We start from the raw sequence: 23,360 nt of genomic DNA, 5'->3' as shown, positions 1-23,360 counted from the left end.
AGAATATTTGATTTTATTTACAATTTTTATATAGAACTGATGTTCTTTCAAAAACATCTCTTTGAAATCTATTTCATTATAGGAGCTCTGTTTTTGTTTTCCTATTCTACTTTTAGCTACCATTCTGCTACTTTTAGCTAGCCTATTGCTACTTTTAACCTGTATTTTGCTCTTTTTTTGTCTTCACAGAAATTGCAGACTCTCTAGTAAGTGTTACAGTTTCAAATACGCAGCGTAAAGCAAAAATTGAAAGCTGCTTTCTTGGTTGAACCCGTCGAAGGTGTGAATGAAGCAAACCAGACCAAAAGTGTCTCATTCGTGTCACATTTAGCAGAAACAGGATAGGAAGGACTGACAATGTGTGGAAGTGTACATAACCTCAAACAGCCCTTAAAGAGAGCAGGGGCCTGGACTCGGATCAGATGGGGTCCCATTCTAGTTATAGAAATGTGTGTACGAATGTGTGTGTGTGTGTGCCATTCACAAGTAAAGTAACTCATTAACCAACCTCTTTGTTAATGAAGGACATGCAATCACTGACTGTCACCTTTTTGTCAGCACACTCATAAACTCAGACTGCGCGAATATCCAGTTCAAAGTTTTCAAATTGGAAAATTATTGCCCAACGTGGTCCGAAAAGCTCCAGAGTCAGAACCATAAACCTGCGTTGAAGTGGAGGCGTTCAATCATCGACATGACTTTGTGACCAGCACACTGTATCACATGTTTAAATAACCATCACACACAGAAGCCAAGCTAAGTTTATCTGCTCAGAAAACGGACTTTAGATGAATGATAATCATTCGTTTTCTTCCAGTCGGTTTATTGGAACACCTTAAAAAAAACTGAGAAGGTTAGAGAGTTCTCTGCTCTCGGGCTCCCCCCTACAGTCACAGGATGTATCACCGCCGTCCTGAACAGAGCCTCACATGGATAGTTAAGGTGGAACAGGCTGGTGGAGACTCCACCAGAACCTGCCAAAAATGTCAAATACAGGGAAACAAATCTTACCGGAAAAAAAACAAAGTTTTTAGAGTATTTTTTATTATCATTTGGTAATAAACATATTCGCAAAGAGACAAAATGTTGTCGACAGCCTACAGTTTGATTTCTCCGATCGACTTTTTTGAAGAGTATTCGGTGTGGTTCGTGTGACTTAATTCACATTGTACCCGTCATATTATGTAATGTGGCTAATAAACCTTTCAGAGGCTGGAAATTTGGCTGAGGATTTATGAAAAACTGACTAAAAATTCTATAAGGAAACTTGCACACTGGTCCGACACAAAGCCAAGGTGGTGAACAAAAGGTTTGTAACATTACAAGCTGCACCTCTGCATTTGTAAGTAATAATAATAATAATAATAATAATAATAATAATAATAATAATATATATATATATATATATATATATATATATAAATAACAGTGTTAGAGTGTTTTAAGAAATTTCTTCAAGTGCCTCTGATTCACAGCCTGCTGCAGGAACCTTTGTTTTTATCATGATTCTAATTCCAACAACATTAGTCACTGTTCACCTTTTATCCTTATTTGATTTTCCTTGTGTTCTTCTACCCAGAAATTGAAAACCAGTCTGATATTTACTTTTGTTCAGTGCCATGCTTGTCAATCTTTTTTCTTCATAACTTCCTCCTTTGTCAAGCTTTGTCTTGACTTCTCCTCAGTACCTCTGCCTTGGTGTATCTATTAAAAAAAGCATTTTTTTTCTTCAGTCTGTGTTAAAACTGTTTTTAGACTTTGCCAAAGTAAACAGCATGTCTTAAAAGTCTTGTTCTTTTTTTGTTTTTTTTTTATAAGTGTGTAAACTAATTACTGCTACTGTACTATTTCTCGTAAAATGAAACTTAAGAATGTACTTGGTTAGAAATGCAAATGAGGATATTGGCTATTTCTGCCTGGATGTGCTCCAGGGCAGTGAGGTTCTGGTAACAAGGCAACAAAGGCGGACTTAAAACGCTCCCATAGTATCGTCCCAAAGCGGAATGAGTGAAATGGTTTCGGTCTGAAGGTGCGACGCCACAGCGAGGCGCAGATCGACATGAGCTCGGGGCTAACATGGGAGAACTGGCCCCGCAGGCCTCCATAAGAAGCTGAACACCAGCAGCTTTAGAGTGAACTCAGAAGGCAGACGAACATGAACGGCTTGAATCATATAATAATTAAAGGCATAGCATTCCTCGAAGGAATGCATACTTCCTGCTTCTAATGCCAGAGTTTTAAACCATTATCTTATAAAGGAGTTGTAGCATTTTCAGTCAAACCTTGTAGACAATGTTTTGAGCGACCTCGAGAAAAAACGTGAGGTCTGGTGAGATGTGTTAGCGCTCGGAGTATGTGTTAAGCATAACTCTCGGCTACTACCACGCCACGTTTTAGCTCGACACCTGTAAAGTTACTTGAGTTAGAGCCATTTTTATGTTGGCTAAGGTAGATTAGCTCTGGCAGCCACCTTGAATTGGGTTGGCTCATAAAAGTTAATTAGTTGTAGATGTAAGTCTACTGATTACTTTCCGAGCGTTTCGTCAAACTCCCTCCACTGCTTCATGAGATATTTTGCTCACAGACAAACAAATGAACACACACAGTTATGTGCAAAAGCAGACGGGAGCACAAACAGCTAACTGGAGCACTTTCTGTACAGCTTAAACCACAGAATATTATAATGTCTCAGCTGGAATAATTGTGAAAAGTGGAACTGACTGCGGTGTAAAAGTTTTTAACAGTTGTTTAAGGACAGAGGAAATTCCCTCTGACTAGCCGTTAGCTCACTGATCTGGTCAGAATTAGTCCTGTTTCTCCAAACTAAAGCTTTTCAAAAACTACCTGCAACAGGTAAGATATTTCTTGCTCATAACCTTTTCACAGAACCCTACTTTAAAAGATCTGAACTTCCACTTTGGTTTAATTTTTAAATCACTGACTAATGCACACATACATGCAGATTGTCATAAAAATGTACATAATTGTTCTCACTGGACCGCGTCCCTCTGCGTTCACTTTTAGGATGATTTCAAACGGATATTTCCGTATGAAAACACTTAAGATGTTGGCTTTTCAGACGTAGGTTTGATATTCATTTTCACACACGATCAAACATCAGCTGTACGCTTCCACTGTCCACATCAAACATAATAACATCAGCAGGTGAGCAAACTTCACCACATTTAGCGGAGTCGCTGCGTGAAACAATACCGCAGGAGGAGGTGGGGGAGGGGGTGGGGGTGCAGGTGCTCTGTATTGAATGTAAACTTCAGACTTTGTACTCTTGTTACTGGAAACATAAACATTACAGAAAAGTCCCAAAATGTGCATCTCAGCCTGGCTGGAAGGCCCCGACAGGACAAAATGTCTTTTTCATCGGAGAAGCCATTAAAACAAAAACCAAAAAATCAGGAAATAAAAACTAAATACATAAAAGATGAGTTACGGGTTCAAACCAGACCTACAACCATTACTGAAATGTTTATTTAACACAGTGAGGAGGAAACACAACCTGACACTAAAAAACTTTAACAATTAAAGGCCTGGCAGACCTTGAAGGAATGCATATCGCCCGCCGCCTCTTGTGCCAGAGTTTAAGATGCAGATTATTTTTTGTTGAGAAATGACAGAGTTCAGACCTTGAGAATAACATTATATGCGCTCTTGTGGTTTTGCGAGATGTCGCACTCAATATATATATAAATTTGGCTGAGTTGTAGCCATTTTAGTGTTTGTCAAACTTACTTAATAACTTTAGGGGGGTGTCACACACTGCTTCTCACTTATTAAAGACAGGTAAAGAACAGTTTGTGTTGGGACAACATGGTGCCACCTGTCCAATGTTGACTTTCTGGTTGGCAATTCTTGGAATGTGAGACTAGATTTAAGCGGCTGTGTGAATGTTTGACTCTGCTGCGTGATCTAAACTATCACCTCGTGTCCTGTAAGTATTTTTAACCCGTGCTCGTGTCTCTCGCCCGATTAACGAAATGACTCAGCAGAAAAAGAGAGCCGTACCAACACAGGATCTGACAATAAGGTCCTGCTTTTTTTTTTCCTTCACTCTGATGAAAGAAGTTTCCCCTTTTGCCTAGAATCTGGTCAGCTGACACCCTGCACGTAGTCATGTGGCCTGTCGCTCACCAGTGGCAGAGGAGTGGCAGTGTGTGTGTGTGTTTAGGTGCTACAATCACTTCCAAGGTCAAGGAGACAAGGAAGGAAGAAGACAGGGGTGGAGAGATATGAGGTAATGAACTGAAGCAGCTCAAAAACTTGAGGACAAAAGAGAAACAGTCACACTTATGACTGTAAACCACAGCACAGCTGCTTATTTTCTGTCCATAAACCAGAAACCAATAACGTCAACACAGATGACTGGCCTCTGCCTCAGAGCTGGGAATTAACCAGAGCTGTCATGTGACAAAGTGGAAGCATCATGACATAAAGACTTCAACTTCTTTTTTTCTTATTGAAAGTTTCAGCTGATCTGATTCGGATCCGACGAGTTTAGATGGACAAATGCGCAGCCAAAGCGTTGCTTCTTCACGTCTAGATTTACTGCAAAATATCCGAACAGCACACGGTTTTGTTTAGTCTGCGAATGCAGAAGAGACGAGTTTCAAACTCCAAGGCAAAACGGTGGTGGCGTAAAAGGGAAGAAGAATGCAGAAACGGAAAAATTAAAATGTGATTTTTATACTGTTTCTACATTAGACCAAACAAATCCGGATGATTTTAATCACAATAAACCTGGTGTAGCTACCTATCAAAGTGTCCATTTATATCTAACTTAGAGCAGATAGTTTTACGCAAACAATAAAGGAAGAATCTAGTCTTGTTTTTGCTTTAAAATTAACCTTTATTGCAATGTTTTTATTATATTTATTATGGATCTTTTTCTATGGAGACTAACCTACCTTAACAAAAAAAGTTGGAAATTTGACAAAAGCTAAATATGAGCAAAGCATGCAAAATCAAGACTTACAGAAAACAATAAAAGATTTGCAAATATATTAAAAGTAGCATCCCCTGAAGGAATACGTATCGCCTGTTGGCTTGAATGTCAAACCTTTAAATAAAGTGATCTGCTCGTGTTTGTATTATGTGATGGGGATGATTCTCATCTACTACCAGACTTAATTTTAGCTCGATATCTGTAAAAAGTTATTACCACTTTTGCGTTGGCTAAGTTTGATTAGCTGGGGCAGCCATCTTGAATCAGGTTACCTCCAAAACCTAATCTGTGGTAGATGTACAGTCATTGATTCCTTTCTAAGAGTTTCACTGAGGTTCCAGAGGTTCATGAGATATTGTGACAACGGACGGACAAAATTTTTGAATTTCCTGGCCAGCCTCCTGACTGGTCCGCTCCAACAACCCGAGCAGGCTCCGCTCATTATTTATAGCTACGACACGAAGAGAAGAAGTCTGTTATTGGCTCCAAAATGAGGATGTACTCCCAAGTGTAAGGGTCACCAGCATTTTCAAGTATGTTCCCGGAAATTACAAATACCAGACCGAATCCACCCTGATCCTGACAGCTTTTTGAGTTAAGTTACAACTGTGTGTATGAAGGGAGGTAGTCTGGTCACAAATCCTGACTTATTCTGTCTTTGCCGCGGTTCTCGTCTGTTAAACAGCTGCAACAATGATTGGGTACAGTACAGTTTGTTGTCTTGTCATGTCTGGATGAAGGTGGAGCAATAATGTTATTGCCTTTGTCTCTGTGTGTGTGCCTCTTTGTTTGTCTATACCATTATCTTTCATGAATCACTACACGGATTTGAATGAAACTTTAGGATCGTAATAACTAGATGAAAATGAAAACTGATTACCTTTCAGAATCAGTCCAATTCAAGATGGCTGCCAAACACAATAAAAAAACCTTGTAACTCAGTGACTTTTAGAGATATTGTGCTAAAATTTGGTGCGGTCGTAGCTGGGACCGATCCACAGTTTATAATCTGATCACTCACAATCTGTCTTCAAAACTTTGCCTTTTACTACTGAAGTCAGGTCTGTCTGTCTCATTAAAAATGATATTAGTCTAAAACTCTGGTATGAAAGGTTGGGGGGTGACATGCATTCCTTCAAGAAACGCCTTTGTTTAATACTTGTGTACATGCGCTCTTTGGTACGAGCTTTTAATCTTTTGATTTAATCTTTTGGCAACCGGCGATCTTCACCATGCCTCGTTTCCTGGAAAGACAAAATGTTCTCCAGCACGTCACAAAGCAACACACACACACATGCACACGCACGCAAACACATTCGGTAAAGTGAGAAGGGGAAGGTATAACAGGCAGATAAGAGCTGAATGAAAAGCTGGTAGAATTCAGCACCGGCCGACACCGACTAACGCCCCTAAATCTCCACACAATGGCCAAACTGCGAAACTGTGTCACGCAAACCACACAGAAACAGGGAGAAGGAAAACAAAATCAAACCATCCTGAGAAACTAAAGCTGCGTGTTATACACCTGTTCTCCCGCTTGTGCACTGAAACTGCTCAGCGACAAAGAAAAGGCAGTGTGGGAACAGAACCGAGAAGAAACAAGTGTGAAAGAGCCCCCCAAAAAAATAGGTAAAAAACAGAACAAAAAACAAAAAGTGTGACTGTCTGCCCATAAAATGTGTGTGTTTGTCTTTGTGTGTGAGTAGTTTGTGTCAGTTTTGTGAATGGGTTCACAGTCAGACTCAAACGTATGGAGCATTCCTTTCTAGCAACAGTGGTGCTTATGTGTGTGTGTGTGTGTGTGTGCGTGTGTGTAGTTTCAGTCCTTCAGAACTGCTTGCACACGCTACACACTCACATACTTTCACACACACAACATCCATATTTCCTTCTTTTATTCTGCCAGAATGAAATCCCTCCACCCCCTCCACACACACACACACACACACACACACACACACCCACACACACTTTGCTATGGCCTGATGTCCAGACAATTAGCCCATTGTGTGCAGTCACAGATATGCAGAGAAGAGTGTGCTTCAGAGCAGCCAACAAGAGGCTGAAGTGTGTTTAATGTGCTCACATTTTCCATTTAAAAATATCAAATGTTTGTCCTTTTAAACAAGTCATAAAAAGTTTATATCGAGAAGCTTCTTACAGTGTAAAAGTCCTTTGCACCTCTGTTAGTAATAACTTGGAAAAAAACCAAACATTTTGTGCAATTTCATGAGATAGAAGAGGTCATGCTCAGAGTTTGTGTTGTGAGTGACTCTCAACTACTACCACGTCACGTGTCAGCCAATTTTTACGTTGGCTAATGGGTTAGCATTGGTGGCCATCTTGATTTGGATTGACTCCAAAAGTTAATGTAGATGTTCATCCAGTCCAGAGATTACTTTCTGAAATTGTCATTAAAAGCTTTCCAGTGGTTCGTTAGATATTTGGCTAACAGACAAACAAGGTTGATTCCAGCAGGTAATGTTTAAGTTTTAAGCTAAGACTGAGTGCAATAAGAAGCACATGGAGTATGTGCTTTAAATAATTCTCAGCCATTACCACACCAAATATTAGCACAACATCTGTAAAATCAACTGAGTTATAGGCATTTTTGTGTTTCCCAAGGTCATTTGTTTGTGGCAGCCATCTTGAGTTGGGGTGACGTCAAATGGTAATCAGTTGTAGATGTACCTCCAATGAAAGTTTCTTGAAAGTTTTTTTAACATCCATCCAGTAGTTCAGGAGATATTTTGCTAACGGACAGACTAAGTTGACTCCAAACCGTTAATGTCAGAATTTGAAAGAAAGATCTTGCCCAATCTGTTGACACACAAAACAACTATCGGGGAAAAGTTCCAGCTACTACCAAACCAAATTTTAGCTCATTATCTTTAAAATCGACTGAGTTGTGGCCATTTTTGTGTTTTGTTAAAGTCAGTTGGCTGTGGCAGCCATCTTGAATCAAGCTGACTCCAACAAGTATTCAGTTGTAGGCGTACATCCAGTGATTACTTTCTAAGAGTATCATTAGAAAACACCCAGTGATTCATGAGATGTTTTGCTAACAGACAGACACAAGCCAAAACATTGTCGTCAGCCTTCGCCTTTCTTCATGACAATAAAAACAGTGAACCTCCTCCCGGCGGACGTGCATGTCTGTGTGCACGCAGTAAGTCCTGCCCTCTCTCTCGCTCGTGTTCTTCGCCCGTTCACCCTCAGAGAGGTGGAATTACGAAACCTACAGAGAAACGAAGCACAACAAGAGCCTTAGTGTACGAGCAGGTTGGGAGGACAGAGGAGGGGCGCAGGGTAAGAGGAGAGGATGGCGAGTTCAGCCGAGTCAGCGCATCGTGGGGGGGAAGGAGTGCAGGGGTTACGCAGGGGTCAAAGGTTGAACAGCGGAAAGGGACAGAGGGAAAACAGGAGGGAGGAGGCGTGTTGATCCAGCCTTCGCAGTGAGTGGATGTCACCTGTTTACACACTGCCACGTTCACAGAAGGGACACGGTTACACAATAGCACGTCTCCGGGGTGGGGTGGGGGGGACTTTTCACACTTAAATGTTGTGAAATCAGCCCAGATTTGACGACTATTTCTTTCTATAAGCCAGTGTTCCGATATGTGCATGTTTTACAGACAAAATCCCAAAAAAAGAACACGACTCCAACCCTGCCTCAGAGAAAAACAGTCATAAACCTGATTCTTTCGGCTACACAGCGCTGTGCGAAAGTCTTGAGTCATCCCTCAGGTCTTTAGGTTTTGTGCCTAAGCAGCCTTCTGGTAATCATCTAACATGGTTTTGTGGTGTTTCTTTCAAAGATTTCTTTGAGAATCTGGCTGATTTTTCACTCATTCTGAGTCCAGAAAGCTATTTTGTTTAACTTATTTAATTCTGACCATAACCTATATTTATTCAGGCATAAATAAAGCTCCTAAACTCCAAGGGTGAGCCTTTGAGGTTGACTATATTAAGTATGTATTGTCTGTTCTTTTTATTATTGTCCGTATGTCTTGTTTCGTTCGTTCACTGTATTGTTTAAACATGTTCAAAATAAAGCCTTATCAATCAATCAAACCAGTGTTGAAAAGAAAACTTAACAGACAACATAACAAAGAGCTTTAATACAAGCAACCTGTCACGAGGACATACTTTGTTCCCATTTCATTGGTTGCATTTATGTTAAACACCAAAGTATACCATAATCTGACAGACAGAAAATAGGATTTTAGTACCAACAAGGTGATTCCCAAAGAGTTTTTTAAGGATGTGCTATAGATCATTTTTAGGCCTAACAGTTATTTTGTCCTTTGCTTTCTTATTTTTTTACACAGCACATCTTGCTGTCATGGTTTGGAACAAGAACTGGAATAAAAATGAATGAAAAAGCAGCCAAAGTAGAAAACTTTGAGAAAACCTCCAGAAAGCATAAAGAATGACAGATGAAGACGAGAGTCAGTGTTTTGTTTGTCCATTCATGGCTACCAGAAAGGCTTTCCAAAGAGTGAACTATAAGTGGCTCAGTCTGAGGAAGTGCAGAAACAAGAATGTGATTACAGATCCAAATACCAAGTGCTTTGCTTTGCTTTTTTTTCTGTTCGGTCTCTTTGCTACTATGTCATGTTGCACAGCCACGTCCTGGTAAAACTCAGGAGAGAGGCCCACAAAAAAGCAGCTCAGGTAAGTTCTGTTCTAAGGAACGTGGAAATGAACTTGTTCATAGGAAACGACTGAGTCATTTTGCTCTGTGATAAATTGTTCCTGAGAGGTCTGACTAAAAGCGTCTCAAACAAAAGATTGTTGTGGCTGACCCGATTAGGTTTAGTCAAACCTTCACCAACCCAGATCAGAAAACAATGCAGATAATTGATCAGCTTTAGCATTTAGTTTGGAGCAAATAAAACAAAATGCCTGGGTTGGACAGCCAAAAAAAAGGGCAACTGTCATTCCAGCAATTTAGATGAATATATTTTCTTCTTTTAATGTACAAAATCTTTTCTTGAGTCTGTAGCAAATAAGACCTATATATTTCAAAAGGGATGAAAAAAGGTTAAATGTGATTTTATTAGAGTCACTTTATTGACGGATGGAGGAATCAGGCTGGTTGGGTTGGTCAGCAGAGCAGCAGGAGACAATCGAACGACCCACAAGTCTTTGTTTCTTGTTACAATATTGACTAACGCCACTTAATGTCAGCAGGTGAAATCATTTTCTTACGCTTTGTTCTAACCAAATGGCTTGGTGTAGAAACAAATCTGGGCAACAGGCCTTTTCTATCGTCAAACGGAGAACTCTAATCTATCTAGACAGTGGAGAGAAAATGTTCTGCTGTACAAAGATCAAAAAGTGCTTTTTGTCATATTGTTTCAGATATCTTAAACAAACAGCCCACTTTGTTTTTAACAGCTTGAAGGTCTTTTTTTTTGATAACTGCAATGAAAATACATAATGTTTTTGTGACTCAAAAAAACAACCTTCAAGGACCTCTTTTACAAAATATTTACCATTTAAAAATGATTTTAATATCCATTTGACCTTATAAAGGGATAGTTCAGATCTTTTGAAGCAGAGTTTTGGGTCTTGGATGACCTCAGTTTGAGCTGATGAGCTAAGGGCTAGTCAGAGCAGGGCAATGTGGATTACTGTTATCCTAATACTTTAGCCTAAAAATATTGGTTCATGTGAGTTTATAAACCTGTATTTTGCCATCAGTTTAACATGACACATTTATTTGCATTAAATTAATATGTTCTTGCAAACACAAAAAGCAGCAGCAGCAACTAGATGTGGCACTTCCTGTGCAATTTGGAGCACTTCCTGCAGGGATATCATAATGTTTCTGCCAAAAATACAGTGTAATGGAAAACTGACAACAATGTAAAAGTTTATAAATAGTATTCTTGTGGTTCGTTACAAAATCTTTTGGAGTTGTTTTTATGACAACATCAATCCACTTTAGTTTTGGTCCCACTTGGACTAGCCATTAGCTCATCAGTTGGAAGTAAACTCTATTTGACCAAACTGAGGTCGTTCAAAGAGCTATCTATCTATCGCAGGTAAGATATTGACTGTTCATAACCGTTCCACAAAACGTCACTTCAAAACATTGGAACTGTTACTTTATTAATTGCCATTAAAGGAACAGAACAAAGGCCTCTGGGCCCGAAGCGTCTGCTTTTTTCAAAACATCTTTCATTCTGATTTCTACCAGTTCCTGCCGGCTGCCGCTGTGCGCTCGGCCCGTTCAGATGGGAGCTAAAGAGGAAGGTAGGGGGTTGACGGAGGGGAAGAATGTGGCCATTGTGCTCTCCAGGTATGTGTGTGTTTGTAACAAACAGAAAGAATTGGAGAGAGAGAGAGAGAGAGAGAGAGAGAGAGAGAGAGAGAGAGGAGATCAGATCTGGTTACAGGTGTTTCATAAACAGCACAATAGTGCTAACAAGTTCCCCCTCTCTGCCTGTGCTCTGTGCTCTGCAGCTTTGGATTTCTGCCTCAGTCGGACTGGATTAGGCTTATAGCTTTGTCACATAAACAGCAAACTAAATCTATGCCTCCCCGCCATCAGCACGAGATGATCATGTGACATAATCGTATATACTGTGTGTGTGTGAGTGTGTGAAATTCGTGTGGAAACTGTTTCTCTTCCTTGTGCTTGTGGTTTGCTGAATAATAACCATCACCCTGCTTCAAAAGAACGAGACAAATTGTTAATGCTTTTGTTCCGTTTGTTCTGTTTGTTTCAACTATTTGCGAAACCAGAAAAGGGCCTAAAATCTAATACCAGCGAGGTCCTGCCGTGAAGATAAGTCTAGACATCAACCCGTGGCTTTGTCGGCTGCCTGATGCTGTTTAAAGACTGAGGAATGTGAGAGATGAGTATCGTTCAGCTGAGGGATAGGTTTTTATTATGAGAAATGGGACACATGTTGAATTTAAATGACTGATTTAAACAAAAATTTCTTTCCATTGTCTGAGGAGGAAACAGAAACGGATGATTTGATTATTTACTGACATATTCAAAAGATTTCCAATGTGGTTTTGTTCGTTTCTGGTTTTGGTTTTGGTTTTGCATGAGGTAACGTGAAGAGACCTCGTGTCATCACCTCATCAGGTCTGACCAGCACACACACCTTTCACACACCTCATTTTATTTAAAAAAAAGTGTTTACAGGATTCAGCAGCCTCATCTCTATGACTTCAGAGGACAATGGAGTGAATATTCTTCTCTAACTCTAATCCTGACATCAACCTAAAAAACACAAAGCCACAGCTGTTTTACGAAAAATAATACGACAATATGCGCGAATAAGGTCTCACGAAAGTGTCAGAAAACCTAAACCTGTGGCACAGTGAATTATTACTTCAAATTAAAAGAAAACAGAGCGATTATGACCAATCTGGAAAAACCTTTGTCATGAAAACATCCTGCCTGCTTGCTCTAAAGACATTGTAAGCTGCCAAATGGACAAGCTTCTTTTTTTTTTTGACACAAATGAACAATTTTCAAAGTAAAGAAATATTGTTGAAAACTTTTATCTTTTCCCCAAACTTTGCTGAGTAGTTTTAAACTTGACAAAGTAGTCGCATTGCGTAAACTGGATCAAAAAGTGAGTCATTTTGGTTTAATCCACCATCTTCCTCCTACCTTCATAAAGGAATAGTCCGGCCATTTTAAAAGTGATGTTCTGCCAAATAGTTATGACTAGTTAGTACCTTATCAGACATCAGTCACAGAGCACAGAGTGTGGAGCAAAAGGGCAGAAGTCTTCATCCAGGCTGGGATAATGGCTAGCCAATCAAGTTTCCATTTTTAAAAATCATTTTTCAGGCTTCTAAAACAGTCTTCTCAAAAACAACATACCTGCGTGAAAGAACACTACATTAGCTAATATTCAACCTCGACACTTTTGCATTGCATTTTTTAGTTTAGTTTGCTGCTGTTTTCTCAACCAAAAAAGGTCCGTGTCATTACACCAACGTGTGTGTGTGTGCAGAGCATAGATAGACCGTGTGTATGCCAAAAGTGCTAAGGCTACAAATGGATCAATCCAAAAGTGGACTGAGACATTCAGCCGCGTTTATGCACACATACATTTGTGTCGTGACACCAACACTGTTCGACTGAGAAAACAGAGACAAGCTAAACAAGAGGTGTCGTGCAAAAGTGTGGAGGGTTAATATTAACTGTTGTAGAGATCTTTCACACTGGTATATCATGTTTGAGAAAGGCTCATTTTATGTGCCGAAAAACAGTTTTAAAAAGGGTATTTTGTTTGGGTAGCAGTTAGCCTAGCCTGGAGGAAGACTTCTTGCCTTTTTCTCCAAACTTTGTGCTCTATGTTTAAAGTCACAGATGATAAGGTGCTAACTTTTGACAACTATTTGAAAGAACATTGCTTCAAAATAACCAGATCATCCCTTTAAGTGCACTCACCATATGTTCATTTTTTATTTAACCTTTATTTAACCAAGAAATTCCTTGAGATTAATACCTCTTTATGAAGGGAGGCCTCATAAACTATTTTTCCTCCCTAATTGTGTAATGATTTACCCCTAAGAGGCTTATTTTTGTGCCACAAAGGAACATGGGGTTCCATCGGGTGGATGCACAAACTGAGTTATGCCCTCAAAACAGAAGTATCACTAGAACACGTGTATACAGATAGTTTACGTCACCCCTGTCCTCTGTCTTCACTGATGGCTGTGAAGAAACTGAAGATTGGTAAAACCTTAACATTTCTCACAATTCACCGCAGAACTGAGCTCACGCCATAACTCAACAGGTATTAGTAATGGTAGCCCCTCTGCTAATAGTTTTGCCAAATGTTTCTTTTCTCTTTCGTTTTCATTCTTTGTTCCATTCTGAAGGTTGTATGAATTTAGGCGTACCCAGTTATTGCGTTTTAGTTTTCTGTTTTAAAGAGAAGCAAATGTTTGACCAAACATTTAATCTCTACTATACGCATCGAGCAGTAACATTTGTCATTTACAGACTTTTGCCCAAGCAGCCGTGAGACTGCACATCAACTCGCAGAGAAACACGAGACATCTGTTCTTGAAAATATCAGCTGGATATGAACCATCCTGAACACACACACACACGCACGCGTGCGCGCACACACACTGATGCTGCGCACAACTAAATCTCGTTTGCACAATAACAAGACACCCAAGGCTGACTGGCGCCCTGCTCGACCAGTTTTTGAGACACACACACACAATCATAAAATGATAGACAAGACACCGACTGAAACCCACATACACACACACAAACACACACACACACACAAATAAACATCCAGTCCCCATCTTGTAACCTTGCAGTGAAGGTTACAGCAGTCAGCTGGGTCAGTGTGCTCACTTGACCAGCTGAGAAAATGGCCTTCCAGATACCCACTGTGTGTGTGTGTGTGTGTGTGGCTGCAAGTCCAAAACAAATTGCACCCAAGGGGACAAGAAAATATATTGTATCAAATCATAAATCAGATCGTATCGTAGTGTATTGTTTCTAATTGAATTGTACGGTGAGGAAAATGCAGCGTCCTCACAAATATTCTTACAGCGTATCTGTTGGAGCTCAAACCCGAAAACAGAAAGAAACTTTACCCAGCATGTGTCGAGTTTTCAGCCCACCTGTAGGATGATGGGATGTGCAGTCACAGAGTCGCTCTTTTGATTCTTCTTCCACCGCTCAGAAGCAATGATCCACCTTGTCACTTTCTCATCTTCCCCTTCTCTTCCTCTCCTCTCCTGTCAGGTCGTCTCTCACCTCTCGACGGCTGTCAAGGCACCTCCTGTCTTCAATGACAGGACCCCCCCCCCGCACACACACACACACACAAGACAAAAGGCACAATGAGAAGAGGTCTCAGACACTTGAAACAAGCACACACAGACGCACCAACCACTCATACAATGGGAGAGGACAAGTCAGAGTTTCTCTTCTTCTTTTGGTGTTTTTTCGGATACTGACTCAGATCCTCTGTGTTTGTCCTCTCCTCTGCTCCAGTCACGACAACACGTGTAGACGTAACAGCAGGAGACGGGACAGAAGAGGGGGAGAGCGCACAAGGTCTCCAAGTGGAGGAGAGAGCAGGAGGTGACGGAGAAGAAGGAGAGAGCAACGGAGGCAAAGGGAGGGATGAAGGGCAGCGATAATTAGTGAGTCTGTACCTGACTCTCACTGACATAAGCCCCACATTCCTAGGAGCCGAGAAGAGGGGGGAGGAGGAGAAGGAGGAGTTCAGAGCAAACACACACTAACTAATCATCCCAGAGAATACCTTCTTGATCCTATGATACCCAAAAGTCTACCCTCCTCGCAGCAGACCATAGCTGGCGTCAAGTCTAGGTTCACCATCCAAACGCTTTCTCTTCAAGTCCTCTCTTTCATTTAACTAAAAGAAATCAGGAAAATCTCCTTGTCATTCTTTCTGTTTGCCTTCCTCCCTCTCTCTGACACTGTGTGTAAGGTGTACACACTACCTGCTCCTAAAACCCACCAAACCAGAATGAAACTGCTCAAACTCCCAACACACCTCCTCCCTCCTATTATTCCGGATGAGAAATGCTATCCTCCTGCGCCCCTGTTCAACCTGCTCCGATCTGATTGTGTGTGTAATGTGTGTGTGTGATTCCAAGAACCAGACCTGAAGCAGCATCTAACAGCCAGAACAACATTCCTCCTCCGAAACGGGGTTTCCTTCACACATCATCCAACAAAACCTCACGCCGCATAATCGCTCGCATCCCCAGCCATCCAGCACCTGCTTATTCCCGCCGACGGCACGCAGACCGACCTTTTGCTCCTCCACGAATATATTTACACCCCTGAGGTCATGATGACAGGCTGTCTTTCAGCTGCGGTCGGCGCCGATTGACGTGCGTAATGTTGATCCCTCCATAATGACAACTTTCAGTAATAACAGCTCGCTCACGCACTCTCTCAGATTACTTGTGTTTTTACTACCAGCGTGACCGTGACACGCAGGGGGAATCGGAAACTTTACACCACCGAACATCAACAGGCTCCCCACTTTTTTTGGCTTTGCAGCTGAACTGAAAGTAAAACAGGGATTCTCTCCTCACACACACTTTATGCTCTTCCTCCACTGGCACTTGTTTGATCATGTAGCTCAGTTTCAACACTCCAGAAAGGCAGCCTTCATCTCTCATTCAACATTGTGCAAGAGAGTGTGTGTGTGTGTGTCTCCCCATGTGTGTGTTTGCCTACCTGAATTCCTTAGAGAGCCGGGCGTGGGTGGGGCCAAGCGCTTCCTTCTTCCTGATCTCAGGTGTGTGACTTTGACGTCTTTATGACAGCCAGTTGTCATGGAGACAAAAAAGACAGAGAGAGAGAGAGAGAGAGAGAGAGATAAATGCGCTGAACAGCAACGGGCCGCGGTCAGACAGCTACCAGAATGAGGACAGAAGAGAGAAGTGAGGAAGCTGGATCTGTGTTTAGAGTAACAACACACACACACAGACACACACACACACACCCGTACATTCAGATAAAGTCCCCCTCCCACCCCACACACACACATCCACTCACGCACAGTGGGGAACTTGCGAGTGTGTGTGTGAGTGTGTGTGCATAGGAAACTGAGATTGAGTCAGAAGTGCTCACACAGAGAAATAACGTTTCAACACAGTGGCTGAACTCTGGTAGGGAGGAGGCTGGGCCGTTGGAGAAGTTGCTCAATTCGTTTGACTTTAATGCTTACTTAACAGATCTCCCAAGCTTTGAACGAGCACACGGATAAAGGAGCATGAACAATAAGAGACGTCTGGAGTGTCACGGCGAGCTGCGTTGCACGGTGCCTGCACGTGGGCAACTGTGGATCAGTGGTTGGAGCAGTTGTCCTCCAATGAGAGAGTTGGAGGTTCGGTTCCTGGCAGCAGTCATATGTCGAAGTGTCCCTGGGCAAGACACTAAAAACCCCTCACTTCCTCTGATGTGTGCCCCATTGTTGAATGAATGGAGTTTACAGAACTGATTAGACTCTATAGAATGATTCAGATTAGCTTTGTAGAGCTGTAGCAGAGTGCTGTATGAATGTGTGTGTGGATGGGTAAATGAGGGCACAGATTGAGTTGTAAAGACCTTTGAGTGTCCTGGTTGGCTAGAAAGGTGCTGTATAATACAGTCCATTTAAAAATCTGTCCATGCATCCATTTTCTTTAAGCACTTTTTCTTTTCCAGGTCTTTCCCCGGAGTTGGTGCCTATCTCCAGCAGTCACTGTGTAAAAGAGAGGCGAGGGACACCCTGTACGTGGCTGTCAGCAGAAATATTGCGATATTCCTGCAGGAAGTCCCCGAGGCTGCAACACAAGTGCTACAGCTAGCTGCTTCTACTATTTGTGCCAGAGAATTTTATATAAATGACTCTGTGTAATTGGAAATTGATGACAATGTAAAGGTTTCTAAAACAGTGTTTGCAGGAACCGCTATGAGGTTTTTGAGATTTGTTTTTGTTTAAAGACGGCATCAATCCCCTTTGGTCTTAGCCTTAGACTCTGTTTCTCCAAACTGAGCCTGTTCAAAAAGCTATCTACGACAGGTAAGACGATGATTGTTCATAACTTTTCCACAGAACTCCACTTAAAAAGATCAGAACAGTCCTTTTAAATTTAATACATGAACGACAAGTTTATGAAAAGTGCTTGTGTTTTTAGGCTGTTTATTGCTCCTGTATTTGGATTTTCTTCCTGGTGGTTCCGAGTATTTATTTTTTATTAATTGATATTGTATCTTTTGTATTCTTCTTTCTTTTATGTTCTCATTCATTGTTTCCCTCAGCTCATCAGCACATGTCTTTCATCCAGTAATCACTCCTCTTAGTACTTATACACCCAGTTATCTTCTACTTATTGTCGGATGCTACAGTTGTATTCTAGTTTTTTACATAATCACTTAGTTTGTCCACTTTTGTGTTCAAGCTTTTGGGTCTTCATACACGACCATAATAACATTTTTAAAATGCCAGTTTACATCAATCATCAGCTTATTGTCGAGTGTCTCCACCCCGACTTAGGGTGGTCTTCAGGGAGGGGAATTCATCCAGCAGTCAGCCTGTGATCAGGTGACTGATTTGGTCCTGAGGATAATTCTTGTCTTTCCTTTAAAAGGCTCACTCCTAACACATTTTATTCCATTTCTCTGCTTTCTGACGAGGTTTGAAGCATCAAATTTACTCTAAAGCCAAAGACCGCTCTAGGCTGTGTCTGTCTGTTAGCAAAATATCTCATAAACCTCTGGACGGATTTTAATGAAACTCTCAGAAAGTAATCTTTAGATGTACATCTACGACTGATTACATTTTGGAGTAGCTAAGAGTCAACTCCAATACACACTCTGAGTGCTAACAGATCACACAAGATCTTTGTTTTAAACTTTGGCACGCAAGGCAGTGAGTGATATGCATTCCTTCAAGGAACTCTTTTTAAAAATATATTTTTAAAGGTTTTATCTTCTTGCTGATGGTGGTTTTATTCTATTTTCACCTCAGACACTTGTTCCACAACCTGACAGGGTCATTTGTTTTCCTGCCTGCTGACACCGATGGTTATCTTTGTGACATGTCTCACGCTGAATGGCTGCTCTTACTGTAAGAAAAGGAGAAAATATGAACATCCTGGAGCACATTCTTCACCTATTTTGATTTTGAAGTTGTTGTTGTTGTTGTTTTTTCAGGACTCCCATGTGACTTGATCTGCTCATTCTGGTATTGCCAAAAACATTTCTCTGGTATGTTTGCATGTTTACAACAAGTGTCATTATTCTCCTCCGGCACCTTTTTACTCTGCATGTTCAAACGGCGACTTTAGGTCACGGAACAGCACATAAAGAACACAAAAGCTCCTAAAATATTTATTAAGCAGTCAGGTGTGCAGCAGCTTGTGAACATTTTCAAATATAAACTCTTTTGAAACTGATGTGAATTCAGTTCGGGTACTTTTGAGATTTGACGCTTTACTACGGCACCTATCATATTTACATGGTAATGCTGCAGAAAACTTTCCCCAAAACAGGTTTAACCCCCCTGAAGCACTCAAAACACAGAGAGGTGGAGAAGTCCTTGTAACTTTGGGTCAGTTTGACCCTAAGGCCACGGGAGGGTTGACAAAAACGTCCTCATAACTCATCAGCTTTAATCATTTCTTCACAATAGGAACATTGCAGAAATTTGCTAAGTTTAGTGTTGCGTCACATTGAGAAAAGTTTCATTGCTGTTTTTAATTTTTTTTAAAAGTGACATTCCTTGAAAGGAAGCATATTGCCAGCAAACTGAGATCGTGTCCCATTTGTTAGTGTTCAGAATATGAGTCGTTAATGACTCTCAGCTACTACCACACCAACTATTAGCTCAATATCTGTATAATTGACTGAGTTATCCCCCTTTTAGTGTTTCCTATGTTCTATTAGCTGCGGCGGCCATCTCAAATCAAGTTAACTCCAAAGGTAAACCAGTTGTAGATGTACATCCAATGATTAATTTCTAATAGTTTCGTTAAAATCTGTCTGCTGGTTCATTGGATATTTTGCGAACAGACAGAAAAAAGATCACACAGAAACCGGCATTTTCATGATAATAACAACTAAGGTGCATTAAAGGCTTTTGTCTGAACATTAAATCAGCTTTCACTGTGATATTTTAGCAATGGACATATTTGTAATGCTATGTAAGTTTTATATAAACAAAGAAAATATAATAGTTAGTCTTTTATTTTTAAACATTGGGCCTAATGTTCAGGAAAACACTGGCATTTAAATGATCAGTTTTACACAGTTTTTGTTTGCCGTTTACACCGTTTTACTGTTGACTCAGTTCGACACACTACAACTCACCTAATACCAAAAATAAACCAAGAATCACCGACAGGGTTTCGTGAAGACGCTGTTTGTGTGCAATCAAACAGAGTCTTTGTTCATCTGTGATATGGATCCATGTTTCCTGTTTGTTCTGTCTGTTCTGTTGTGGAAAAACGTAGGGGAGGAATGACATTCCCAACAAAACAATCACATATCAGCTGCAGAGATAAAGACAACTCCCCTCAGTGGGAGGACTGGGGTTGTTCACAACACTGGAATAATGAGACTAGGTGTTGTTGTAGGATAAAATAATTACAATAAACAATTTATCTGAAAATAACAGTGGGAAAATGTCTATTGGATTAAAAAAGCAATTGTCTGAATTCTTTTAAACAGGAATAGCATACACCATGAAACCAAAATAAATTAGAGTAAGAACATCTTATGATGAGAAAGGATGGAGTTACAGCTGTTTTCGTTAAACTTTGAAAATACAGTCATTTGCGATCTCAAATTACAAGATCTCAGCCTCAGAGTATGTGTTGTAAACGACTCTCAGCTACTTCCACATTAGATTTGAGCTCATTATTAGTTAAACTGACTGAGGTATAACCATTTTTGCGTTGGCAAATGTCATTTAGCTGTAGCAGCCGTCTTAAATTGAATTGACTCCAAACGTTAATCAGTTGTAGATGTACAACCAGTGACTAATGTCTGAGAGTTTCATTAAAATGTGTCCAGTGGTTCATCAGAGACTTGGCTAACAGACAGAGGTACATCCAAATAGTAACAGCAATGGCAACATTTTAAACAAAGGTCTTGCACAATTTGCTAGTGATCAGAATATGTGTTGGGAAAAGATACTACCACACCAAATTTTAGTTCAATATCTGTAAAACCGCCTGAGTTAAAACCACTTTTGTGTTTTTCAAGGTCATTTGGAGGTGGCAGCCATCTTGAATTGGGTCGACTCACAGAGAAAATGTGACTACAAGTCCGAATATTTCCAAATAAATATTGGAAAACCCCATGGAATAAATGAAACAGATGCTCCAAAATTTTCTAAGGGGTTATAAATACACATCGTTAATTTTTGAACATATCTTAGACTATATTAAAAAAAAAGACAAGTTATAACAGGTCTTAGACCTCATTAATATCCTTTAATGACAGCTTTCAGCACACACACACACACACACACACACACACACACACACATACATGCATGCACCCTCTGCCTTCTCTCAGGGCGTAAACAAAAGCAAACTCTTCCCACAATAAACAGCTCAAGCCCTGCCCTGGTTGCTCCACAATAGAGAGACGTGAGACACAGAGAGTTTAGGTTCCCATGAAAATACTCGTGTGGTGCACAACAAAGGCACACAAAGAGATGGGTCAGTGTTGGCTTTTCACCTGCAACAAGTCGGCCCAATCAAGACGTTTCAGGAAAACTGAGAACGGAAGAAGACTCGGATCATGTTCCTTTTCTGTGTGGCAGGGAACTGGATTCATGATGTCAAATCATATCAAGTGGTGTGTTTGTGTGAATGGCCCTCTATAAGCATAATCACCTTGCACTGATGGGACATGGGGTAAAGGTGAGGTTTAGTTCAAGGTGAAAATAGGCCACGAGGTTGGAGTTAGGTAAACATGCAGTTACAAATGATATTCAAATGCTATATCATCTAGAAAATACAAAACAAATGTATAACTTCATGACAGAAAATACTCAAAAATCAAAAGAATGAAGCTGTGAGGGAAGCAAAAAAAAGACCAGATGAATATAAATAAATATGTAACACTGTTTTGCAATCAGCAGATTAACAGGTGAGGTGATCAGTGAGGGTGTCAGAATGAAAGGAGTATCAAAATACTGTATATAGTACTTAGTCACTCTAAAAGAGAATTAGTCTTTCCTCATCACAAACTCTTTCTCTCTCTCTCTCTCTCTCTCTCTCTATATATATATATATATATATATATATATATATATATATATATATAGTTGTATAGCACAAACAACTGGCACGGGTACAGAGAACCAAAGAACGGATATCTTAGTCACAGGTGATCACTGTCCTCATCTTGAACAGCGTAACTGTTTCTATTGCTTTTTGCCAACTGTCACAATTGAAAAAAATTAGAGGAAGCATTTCACGGTCGTCTTCATGTAGGAAGCGGTATACCAGGGAAACAGAGCGAAAAAGGACACGTGTGTACAAACTGTGACCATGTTCCTCACTGGTTGCTGGGAGACCAAAACTACATCAAAGAAGTAGCTAGTTTTTCCAGCTGCAGCTTGACTGCTGCGTGTGTCTGTCAGGCTGTCAGAAAAAAAAAAACAAAGCCCTGGGACTACATTTACCATTGAGGAGAGGGGAAGAGAAAAAGCAGCAAGGCACTGCTCAAAATACCCTCAGAGTTCAGAGATTTTATGCTCGTTCAACTGATGCCATCATGTTTACCCCACGCTGGATAGAGAGCAGCGAGGTAGCCGGGCTGGGGTGAAAATAAAAGGATGAAACCCCAATATAATGTGCATAGTTACACACCTAATGTATGCACATGTCTTGGTAATTGTCAGTAAAAAACAGGTCAAGGCAGTTAGCCTCTGCCGGATGTGTGTGACATTTGCTCAGAAAAAAAACTGTGATGCATCATTATCATGACACTGTGACCAATGTAGTCACACACGCTGTGGGAGTGCCCTGGAAAATCATTATCTTTCCTAAAAAGCACAGTTTGCAGCTGCATCAAATAGGAAGAACTCATAACTCATAAATTAGTTCTTTGTATAAACACCTCTGAGTTCTCTGGACACAGACATGGACAGACAGACAGTGGACGTGTGTCCTGTGAATAGCTGAGTCCAAGTTTTAGTTGGTTTTTGGGGAAAAATGAATGTTGGGTGTTAATGCCAAAGATAAGAAAGATCATCTCAGTTGTCACAAAAATATACGAAATCAGTGTATGTAAAGACAAAAGTGTGACTTTGTGCCCAGGACATGAGTGCCTTTCATTTGAACCATTAATGTTGAGGTGAGCACTAGAAATCTAAAGAGACATTACACTCCCTTTATTCAGTCAATCAACATTTATTTCGAGAGCCCTTTACAACAACCAAGTGCTTTACAATACAAATGTTAAAAACAATCAATAAAAACAATTCAAAAATGAAAGAATGCTACTAGTTATTAAAGCCTGAATAAAAAAGGTTTTAGATAAGATGTAAAAAGGGCCAGATCAGTGATAGAGGGCAGGTCCTGAGGTAGTCTGGGTGAGGCAACCCAAAAGGTCCGGTCACCCCAACGTTTGTATTTAGACTTAGGGACAAACAGTAAAGATGTATTAGATGTATGACTTTAAAGTGACATCACTTCCTGTGAGGTTTGTGATCATTTCAGCAGAACAATACCTTCAGTGCTTCATCTTCTCTAGCACATTTTACAACAATGTGGCCTCAGTGTGTCCTTATTTTGACCCGCTACAGTCCACAGATCTCTTATTAATTGACAACATATGAAACATCATGAAGCAGGGACAAACACTAACTACTGATTTTCTCTCTCTTTTTTTTTTGTAATTGATCAC

General features: G+C 40.5%; 1 protein-coding gene and 1 long non-coding RNA gene across 13 annotated transcripts in view; one reads left to right on the top strand and one right to left on the bottom strand.

Moving 5' to 3' along the window:
- rbm47 (RNA binding motif protein 47) overlaps positions 1–16,461 on the bottom strand; it is a 38,593-nt gene extending 22,132 nt beyond the window's left edge. For 4 of the 12 annotated variants that reach the window (XM_017406883.3, XM_017406972.3, XM_017406990.3 and 1 more), the window contains exons 1-2: positions 15,238–15,541; positions 14,588–14,752 (exon numbers count right to left, since the gene is read on the bottom strand). The gene's annotated coding sequence lies outside the window, so the exon portion shown is untranslated. Of the gene's footprint in view, positions 1–8,090; positions 8,196–14,560; positions 14,753–15,127; positions 15,544–15,603; positions 16,095–16,187 lie in introns of those variants that run through there. The other 8 variants (XM_037974710.1, XM_017406892.3, XM_017406900.3 and 5 more) reach the window with 8 other exon arrangements.
- On the top strand, positions 14,886–19,870 carry LOC119616888. Its single transcript, XR_005232948.1, has 3 exons — positions 14,886–15,115; positions 17,160–18,564; positions 18,651–19,870. It is a non-coding gene; the product is annotated as an uncharacterized LOC119616888 (long non-coding RNA).
- Positions 19,871–23,360: the final 3,490 nt, after the last annotated feature.

Source organism: Kryptolebias marmoratus, linkage group LG3, assembly GCF_001649575.2.
Source record: "Kryptolebias marmoratus isolate JLee-2015 linkage group LG3, ASM164957v2, whole genome shotgun sequence".
In the NCBI taxonomy this organism is placed as follows: domain Eukaryota; kingdom Metazoa; phylum Chordata; class Actinopteri; order Cyprinodontiformes; family Rivulidae; genus Kryptolebias; species Kryptolebias marmoratus.
Note: the sequence above shows the minus strand (reverse complement) of the source record. Positions and strands in the feature narration are given on the sequence as shown.